The 10,164-nt window shown below is 43.1% G+C and overlaps 1 long non-coding RNA gene across 1 annotated transcript; it reads left to right on the top strand.

The window, feature by feature from the left end:
- Positions 1-2,596: 2,596 nt before the first annotated feature.
- LOC121069664 lies at positions 2,597-8,427 on the top strand. The gene is made up of 3 exons (XR_005819546.1): positions 2,597-2,677; positions 2,774-2,891; positions 8,376-8,427. It is a non-coding gene; the product is annotated as an uncharacterized LOC121069664 (long non-coding RNA).
- Positions 8,428-10,164: the final 1,737 nt, after the last annotated feature.

The raw sequence follows: 10,164 nt of genomic DNA, 5'->3' as shown, positions 1-10,164 counted from the left end.
ACGGATCTGAGGACTCATATTGAAGGAACCTTTAGAGATCTGAGACAAGTGCTTCCTACCTTAGCTAATCGCTATCATTAAAACACATGAGTTTATTGTGGATTGATATATACCACATGAAAACCTGATTGGTGGTTAAAATCAAAGGTAATTGGGCCTTTGATCTTAATGGGCTATCATTTCAGTTATTTAAATAATTTCTACCTTTAAAAAGAGAATTTTTTGTAGCTCTGAATGTGTTCAACACAGAGAGTCAACCAGAGATCAATAACATGTACTGACATTTTGCATAATGCTTCAGAATGAGGCCCAGCCGGCAGTGAAATGGGGGTGTGAGGAGAGATAATAAGGCACATTAGTCAAAGTCTTCATTGACAGGACAAATCTCCTTTGCTGAGGTTTAGGCTAAAAGCTTTTGCTTCACTTTTCCCATGTGGATAGTCCCGGTGGTTCAGCCACTTGCATTAACCCATTTAGCTGCCCAAACAGGTCTGTTTGTTGAGAGAAGGGAGAAAACCTCACTCTTTCTCCTCTCCCCAGAGGAGAAGAGGGGACACTTGAGCTTTGTTTGGTTTAACCTGTTTATAATTGTATTTTGCATTAGGAAAAGAAACTTCATGTTTAGGGATAGGTAAGAGTGGCAAAGCTTTGGGGAGGCTGTGTGTGGTCTCAGAGGCCTGGATTTCAAGTCGTGCTTCGCTGATAATTCGGTGGTCTTCAGTGATGCACAGAACTGTTTGGAGGCAACCAGGGAGTCATCCACCACAGTGCTTGGAACTTGTGTGGACACTCTGCTCTTTCAGCTCTTGGAGAAGAGCTTCTGCACCTGTAACTGGGAATAAAGATGGGGGGGGGGGGATGCTGCATGAATCACAACCCCATCCCTCCCTACTTGCTGAGTCTGAGGCTCAAACAAGGCTTTGTCCTCCCTCTGGGGCCACATTGTGTGGGCTTGTGATGCTGTGCCATGGCCTTCTCCCTGCTCCAGGGCCCGATTGGCCCTGTGAGGGTATTTAGCAGTTCCTGCAAGCTGCTGTCCAGCTTTGCCCAGCACGCAAGGGCTGAAGGCAGCTGGCCAATGCAAAGTCATGCCACCCATCTTCTCCTCGCATGGGGTCCCTGCCATGCAGCAGGCACAGAACTGGCTGGTGCGATGGGGCAGGAGAAACCCTAGCAGCTTGGATTAATTGGGTAATTTGTGCATGTTGCTTTGAACATATAAAGAGCCATAAAATGCCAATTAATGTTATGAGGTGCCTAACAGACCTTTTTAATTTACTGTTGCTGTTTTCTTTCGTGTGCATTTGTAAAGAGCTTCTGGCAAAAGGGACTGTTATTGTTAACATTCAGAAAGGAAAATTTTGGGTTACATGTCCAGCACTGTCTTGGAAAAATTATATCTGATAACTTGCCTTATTAAAGTGAGACCAAAATTAATGGAGCAGGGCTTACATTAATGGAGCAAAGCCAACTCTCAGCCTTTGCTCTCTGAGCCCTTTCGAAATTTCTAGAAGTGTATAGATCCCCCAGAAACCTTTCTACTTCCCTAAGTGTATTTCAGTTACATTTCTTAAAGGAATGGTAGCTCAGTGTGCAATATTATTGGCCTATATTTTTATTTATAGAGAAAACACTTCCATCCGAACCCTTAAGTGCTTTACTGATGTTAATGAATCCTGGCTGGAGAGAAACATTATTTGTATTTATGAATAGGGCACCTGAGGCAGAGAGAGAGTGAGCTATTTTGTGGAGTTAATGCATTAGGTCTGTTGCGTATCCCCCAACAGGAGCCAGCAGGCTGCTGCGAGGAGGCCTCACCCGGCGCCGACGCCTCTCCCTGGGCCTCACACAACGCTGCAGCCTCTAGGCGGTGGGGCCCCACGGGCTCCCTGGCCAGCTCGTGTAGGTGAAGGGAAGGAGCTGCAGCCGGGCCCCACATGCAGCACCTAGCCCACGCTTTTCTCTCCCCCGTGGCAAGGTTTGGTTCTCCTGCCACGCCAGCCTCCGGCCTGCGTAGTGTGCTTGCCTTTGTGGCTGCATGAACAGCATTTGATTCCGTGAGGGGCAACAGCACCCTTTTGGGTCTCATCAGCTTTAACCCTGCTCTCTCCCAGTACCCAGTGCTCTCACACCTAAAATACAAATGACAAGCTCTTTCAGTGATCTAGCTTCTCTGCAGATTTCCTGGTGTGTTTTCATTGCTTTCTGGTTGGGCTGCAGCTTCCACAAACAGACATGGTGGACAAAATGTCACTCCTGATACCAGGAGTGGTGCCTAAACTGGGAGCCCCCTGAGGCCTCCTGCTTGACTTGGCCAAGTTTGCTGCCATCTGTCAGTGAGACAGGCACACATCCACACTGCTGGCAGCCTTTGGTTGCCAGAAAAAAGTGCAGAGGAGAGAGAGGAGCTGTGGCAGCCCCAGCCCAGGCCCTGTGTGGATCAACAGGGCAGAACCACTCTGGGCCCTGTGAGCCAGAGAGCGTGTGTGCAGTCAGGCAGTTGTTCAGCAGCAACGTCCTGAAGATGAGTGTGCTCTCCAAGCCTTTTTTTTTTTTTTTTTTCTTTCTTTCTTCTTCTTCTTGAAGCGTATCTGAGGGAGCTGGAGCGTATGTCTGATGTTGGAGACGTGTCAGGATCACAGCCAGTGAGTGACTGTTCAGCAAGGCAACGGCACAGGTTCTCTTCCAACAGGGGCTTTCAGTGAGCTGGTGCATCAGAAGGCAATACATTTTTATATCACTGTTACTGAGGAAGTATCTATTTCTTTTCTAGGTCCTGTCTCTGGTTTCTGGATTACCACTGCAACTTTTGCATCTGAAGCTTAGCCTGAGTGCCAGAAAGACTGCTCAGAGGCAGCAGAAGGATCACTACAAAGGTGGAGACCTCTCAGGTGAGTTTACTGATGGCTTTATGCTACAAACTGTTTCCTCTCTTGTTTTCTTCTACATTTTTTGCAAGTGATAAACATGTCTGTTATTGACACCTAGCAAGTCAAAATGCACAAATTCAGGTTGCAAAACTAGGTGATGGACTTCTGTGAAGCTGCATAATAAGGTACTATTAAAAACCTCAGCCTGAAGTGCTGCCAGACAGTGTCATTAAACAAAGATCTGTGAACTAACTCATGTAACTTAAAAAGAGAGTTTCTCCTAAAGCTCATATTAAGCTTTTTGGGAAGAACTATGAGAATTTGGCAATTTGATGCATCTTTGAGAATGTGCGTAGCAACAGCTTTGATATGCTTGGGAATTTGCGCTGAATTGTTTCTTTTATTTTTATTTTTGTTTTGAAAAGGAGGTATCTACAGCATTTTTTTTTTGGTTTTGTTTTTGTACAAAATTCCCAGTGTGCCAGAAGATACTGGAAAGGTGTGAAAACCAAGTAAGGGTCTGCACAGGTTCTTCTTCATCTCCAGTAGTACATATTCTCCCCAAACTATCAATTGTGAAATAATTTCATGAAATGTGCACAAGAGGAATAGGGAATAGAGCAATTGTTTGAATGTGACAGATATAAAGGTGAAGAGAGAAAGAGCTTATTTAATTTCCACACTGAAATATGTGACTTGAGAAAAGAAATGAGGATTTAGGGGGCTTAGTTTAGAAAGAAGTTATTTTTCTTACAATAAAATTTGATTATTCATATTCAAAAAATTAAAAAGTGTTTGCCGCAGTCATTTCTTAATCTTACAAACTAGTAGGAAATAATTTGGGTAACGTGAAAACAGATAATACAGACTGTATAAACTGGGCTATCCACAAGCTATATGCACTCACCTTTGAAAACCTTGTCAAGAGATTTTGGAAGATATTGATGGCATCTATAAACCACAAGAGGTGGTGTGGCAGTTGGGGCTGTGTGTGGCGCTGCTCTGAGTGGTGGCCAAAGGCTTTGGTGGGAAAGCAGGACCCTGCTGAGCCTCAGCCTGGATCATCTGCCCATGGGCAGTCTGGAGCAAACTGCAGCTCTGATAAAGCTGTCTAACACTCGCTGTTTAGTTTGCTTAGGCATTCGGTGTCTCTTAAGACTTCAGTGTGTGTTTCTTGCAGAGAGACCAGGAGATTGGACTCTAAACTCTGTTGGAGGGATGCTAGGTGGTTTTCATTTTACATAGGTTAAATTAGGATATACCAGTTGTTCTTCAGACTTCTATTCAAAAGTAAGTACATTTAAAGGAAAAAAAATGTAGCATTTAAATAAAGGAGAGCAACGAGCATATGTCCAGGGGCAGTGGCACCTCAGATAAGTGCAAGGCAAGTCTAGCAGAGTGCTAGCATGGATAGCTGGTTTCTTCATGTATTAGTTTTGCCCAATGCTTGATATTATCAGGAATCCAGGAGATGTTTAACCTGAGCCAGTAGAATAAAAGATATATTGGAATATAATGCTGATAGGTGTTCGGGATCTCGTATCCCCAAATATATTGGGAAACAGTGACACCAATCAGCACATAACAGTAAACACAGATCTATTTGCCATGTTCCAATAGCATATATATTCAGTAATAACATATATGTCAGGACAGCTGGGTTAATCTTTTCACCTGGATTTATGAACCTGTTAACAAGCCTTCCCACTCTCTTTGAAGGAGGTTGGTAAAAACACCATAATTTAATCGTGCAGATTTTGGCCTTAGCACTATCAATGAGAGGCTTTGTGGCTGGCTGAGGGTGTAGAGCCGTGTCCTTGAAAGAGGGTATTGCAAAAATATGTATGCCATGAATTAAAATTTGAGTGAGTTCAGGCAGCTAGTTTGTCTGCTCTCTGGTAACAAACTCTATAGGGACAAATATTTGTAAAGAGTTAAAGTCAAACTCTGACGCAAAAGTACTCAGCGAAACAGAAACATATATTTGCTACACAACTATTTTTGCTCTCCCAGCCAAGGGCTGGAAACAGTCACAAGCATGATCCATCATATTTGAGTAAGTCTCAGTCTGGAAAATAAGTATTTGTTTACAAACAGACTTGGTAGATAATTATACATGTACTTATTGAAATAATTGGTAAATTAAACATTTGTGTGGATGTTTGCAGGATGGTGCTTAAAACTACAATTTAAAGAGCAAAATAATTCTTTCTGGAATGGTAGAACAAGAAATACGTTTGAGGAAATTGCAATTGGTCTCAGATATCCTGCAAATTAAAAGAGACTGGATGCATCCATCACTGGATGCATTACTCGTTGAGAATGAGTTGTTCCAGCTCCAGGTGTGGATGAAAGACTGAATTTAAACTGATGGAAAATTACACAGAGCCATAACTGTGAGGTTTAAAATTCAAGTAGGTGAAAGCTCAGAAAATGAAAAAAAAAGTTATTTCCACATGGCTGAATTGAGATAACAGCCCAGAATGAGTTCACTTTGACACAGCCTTGGTCTGAGCAGGTAATTGCTTGGAGGGAATGAAAAAGCCAAATTTTCAGAGTGCACAGGAAGAAGGAGGAGACAAAAGGATAAAGTTAGCAGCACAGTTTCGGACTTGAGCAAATATTTTGGAGTTCAGGGAGCTGAGTTGTGGTGGAAGCTTTGGGCAAGGCCTCTTCTGCCTGATTTTTCATTAGTTTTCCATTTCCAGGAACTTAAAGACAGCAGTCAGGAAATGGGACGTTAGCTAACATCTATAACCAAAGCTTGTGAGTTTTTGTTGTTGTTTTGTTTTTGTCAAACTTAGTGAGCTTTAAAAGTACACTTCAAAGAAGATTTTACTAACTTGTGTGTTTTCCACCTGGATCCTGAAATCAGACTGGCAGGGAGAGATGATATCTGCAGCAGTAAAGCAAGAAACAGTACCTGCTCTTGCCCATGTGGAACACACATCACAGAAAATAAGTCGATTCAGGGTTCAGATTTTTATACTTATTTACAATGTCTTTTTCAAAGGAAAGGGACATTATTAATCTTCATTGCTTTCCTGGAAAAAGGAAGTTTGCTGAGTGATGGTTCACTGCAAATAGTTTGAACAGCTGTACAGACTGCTCCTTCTCTTACCTTCCTTTAGGGTATGATTTCTTCCTTCATCTCTTTCTAAGTCTCCAACCCTATAATGCTCTTTGTTGAAACTGTGCCACCTCTTCTACACTGATCACTCTCTATTACAACTTGATGCTTCCCTGCCATTTTTACCTGCACTAAAAACGTCAATTAAATTCCTTCCTCTGCTAATGAGTCCGTATGCAAAGCTATTTATAGGTGTAAGCCTTTCCTTGAGTACCTTTGCCTCACATTCTTCTCACTTAAACCCTTACAAAATTACAGAGCTCTTTCCTCCTCAATCATATGTTTCACCTACTTTTTATTCTCGCTTTCAAAAAGCTTGGATCCCTTCCTCTCCAGTTCATCGCGTTGCTCACTGGGTATGCTTTACTTTCTGTCTTTGTGAGACGATGTCACACTGCTCCAGCAAGCCGTATTTAGGAGAGATTTATTGCAAACTAACCGTAGCCCCTATGTTTATTTAAGTTGCTGTTGTGTTTGGTCTCCATCAAGTCAGAGCAAGTGGCTGCTTTACTGCTTCTCACTTACATGCTTGTGTAAAACATCGTTTTGAGTACGTATTGTAAAACATTGCACGGTGAAGATAATCCATTTGGTTAGTTCTGAAACAAGTGACTCGTCTCCCTGGCCGTAAGGAAGACTCTCACACAGGCTGTGTGAATGACTACTGTGGTCAGGCTAGATGCTCAATGTGTGGTTTTGTACCCTAGTTAAGTGCCTGACAGGAAAGCTCGCACTGACACTACAGCGTAACTCGGTTTACTGTGAAGTCTGGTGGTAATGCCATCAATTTTTGTCCAGCCGGCACTCACAGGTCTTCCATTTCTTGCATGTTAGAAGCTACCCTGCTGCAGGCAGCCACTTTTTGATAAGAGCTGTATAAACTCCTGTCCTGATGCGTTACGGAGCACCTGGATCGGCGCCACCCCAGGGGGCAGCTTTGATATGGGGTGTGGGTCCCCTGCCTGGACAAGGGGCTATTGGGAACCTTTCCTTGGAGTGAGGATGCAGCTGGAGGAAGGCAACCCCTTCAGCTACTTGTCCGTTTTGGGGCAGGGGAGGGAGGGATGATGCTGTAGGTTTATGAATCACTTACATGTCCGGCTGGTCCAGCAGAGGGTGCTTTGACACAGAGGAGCAGCGGCCTCACGTGTGCGGTTCCTGGCACCCAGGTGCAAGTGCTCCGGCATCAGAAAACAGCAGTCTGACCAGAATTCACTTACAGCAGTTAGCAAGTAAACACGGTGATGGGTTTATTAGATCGAATTTGTGATGCAGGAGGCTTTTGGCATTTCTTGTTTGTGTCTGGACGAGGCATCTCAAGGCGGCAGATGCAGAATTGTTATGTCTGATAACAAAATGTTCCCCCTTTGCCTCTCCATCTTCCCAATCATAGGATGTTTCAGTAAGTGCTAAAAAATATGCTCACGCTGAAGTATAGCGCCAGGGATATGGTCTTGGAGGAATTATTAATCTAAAACCTCAAAAGGTTTTAGAATTGAATTTACAAGACACCTGGAACTGACCCTCTGTAACATAGAATAAGCTTTATTTATTACTTTGAAATGTCTTGTTTGATTTTTAAACTAGTGGTCTGCATATAGAAAATTAAAGCTCTATGAAATGAAATTTGGTCACTTGTGCAAATAGGGCCTTGGTGATGAAGAGGAGCTTATGACCATGCTTTTGACTGCTCAAACTCCACTCCTTGCAGCCAGTCCCACTGTGTAAGCATGTTGCCTTTTCAGGTTTCATTTATACATCCCAAAAACCTGTGTCAGACTTGTAAACGTTAAAGTGCACACTCTAGAACAATTCCTCACTCCTCCTCTGCTCAGCCTGCCTCTGGGCAGAGCCGTGGGCAAGCTCTCCCCTGGTCATGACCAGGCTTTAGAAAATAGCCAATTTTTAAAAAAAATAATAAAATAAATAAATAAAAGCCAAGCTGTTTTGTTTCATGCAGAGGTAGATCTGAATCATGACCAAAAATATCTATTTTCAGATATTTCTAGCGTGATTGAAGGTTACATACAGGTCATTTTAGAAGTAGAGTGGGAAATGATGGCTAATTTAAGATGGGTTCTGCAGCAGGGAGACACTAGTTATTGAAATCCAGATAGGACTCCCACTGGCTTTGCACGCCCCTGTGCAATGTGTATTTTAATCTCCTGCTGCTCACAAACCATTCATTTTCTATGATTTTTATATACTGCTGCATATACAACTGTCAGTATTCTGGGCAGACTCAGCTTAACATCCTAATTGTGCTAATATTTTTGTACTTATTGTTGTTTGAGTTACTTGTTTTTCCTTGCTATAAATGCTTTTTCATTTGAACTGGTTTGCAACCTGCATATTTCTTTGTTCTGCCTCCTCAGATATTGTCAAATAGCATTCAACAAGGGGTAACAGCAAAGCATGCCATTCATGCCCCTCTGCAGACACTTGCACTGGTCCTTGCTTGGGAGGGAAGGATCCAGGATTGCTCCCTCATTCAGAAAAAAAAAATTACTTAATCTTGCTAAAATTCCTTATATCATTTACATCATTGTTTTAAACATGCTGCAGAAAGCAAGGAATCACTTTCAGTGAAGCCACTGGGTCAGTCCCAGGACTCAGCATTAGCTCTGGGTAAGTCTCTTTTTCTGGGCAATTGCTCTCTTTTTCTTCCTCTTTTTTTTTTTTTAATTTTAATTTTTATTTTTATTGATCACTTACAGTCACATTAATTCTTGTTCTTCTTTACCACATTTTATGTTAGCATAGTAATCTATTTTCTCAGTGACCTTAACTCCTGAATCAATTTAACTAAGTCCTGTGATAGGAGTTTTGTCTTCCTGTGCTGTAACTCAAATTAAAAGAAAAAAGATCATTCACAGACAGCACAGGTATTGCAGCAGCTTGTTTCATTTCTCTCTTTGGCAGAATTGAAAAACTTACAAATTCATTAGAATGGAATAGACAAGTGATGTACAAAAGGATTGGCAAACAGCACAATTTCACAGAGTCAAGGTCCCATAGCACTTCTGCAAACTAATTTCTCCCAAGAGCTTCTCCTTCTCAAACACATTTACATTTGTTTTTGTTTTTATTTTATTACCCAAAAAAAAAAAAAAAAAAAAGAATCCCCACACACACCTCCTGGGAACCCTGCTGGCAATTTCCCACTGCTTCAGAAGGAGAAGGGAAGAGAACTCATGCTTGCTCAAGGGCCAGTTTTGGGCAAGGCCTCCGGTGCCTCCTCGCACATCGCTCCCCCATTCACTCCAGTCTGCACGCATCTTTCTTGATCCCAGGGGACCAGGATCCCTCAGGATTAGCCCCGTTTCCTAAGGGCTGCTCTGCCCATCGGGGCTGCTGGCTTGCTGCATAGTTTCTTCAAAGACAAAGTTTCACGAGGCATTATTAACAGCAGTATGCAATGTTAATCTATGAAATATCAAGAAGTTTTGCTTGAATGTTAAAAACTTTTCAGAGGAAAAGTGTCTCTGGGCATTTAATCCCTAGGGGATGGTAGGAAACTGGCCTAGGAGTCTTTCTGCTCTCATGTACCTTTCTGAGTCTTCTCAGGGGGGGTGCTGTCATCTTTCCCAATTTGCATTGGACGTGCGGTTCCCACTAACTCGCTGGCTGACCTGTATTATTTATGCAGTATGAACAAAAATTTTGTCAGCCGTGGCTTAGCAGCTGGCCCCAGCTATAAGGGACTGGGTCTGTTGCTTTGATGGTGCTAGCAGGCTGTGCTGACTTGGTAATCTACAAGTTTACGTGAGCGCCTCCTGATCTCCTACAGACTCCTCCAAATCATGTGTACAATACAGGGAACAACTGGCAGGAAATCATGCTACCAAGGCAGAGAAACCCCCAAGGCTGGCTCACTGTTGTTTGCACTTTGTAGGTGTTGAGGACTAACCCACAAGCACGGGCGACGTTTGGGACCTGACGTGTTGGTTTGTGCGTCAGGTGGAAGAACAACCACTGGGTTGACCCACCTGCCATACGTCCAATCTCCTCCTGGTCGGCTTGCCTGGGACAACGAACGGGAGGAGTGAGAAGGGGGCGAGGATGTAAAGGTACAAGAGGTGGGAGCAAGGATGTGCATTCAAGGTGCACAGTCTTAGTTAGGGCTTGCAGAGAGACCTAAACCTGACGTAGCCATATACCACC

Source organism: Cygnus olor, chromosome 4, assembly GCF_009769625.2.
Source record: "Cygnus olor isolate bCygOlo1 chromosome 4, bCygOlo1.pri.v2, whole genome shotgun sequence".
Classification (NCBI taxonomy): Eukaryota; Metazoa; Chordata; class Aves; order Anseriformes; family Anatidae; genus Cygnus; species Cygnus olor.
Note: the sequence above shows the minus strand (reverse complement) of the source record. Positions and strands in the feature narration are given on the sequence as shown.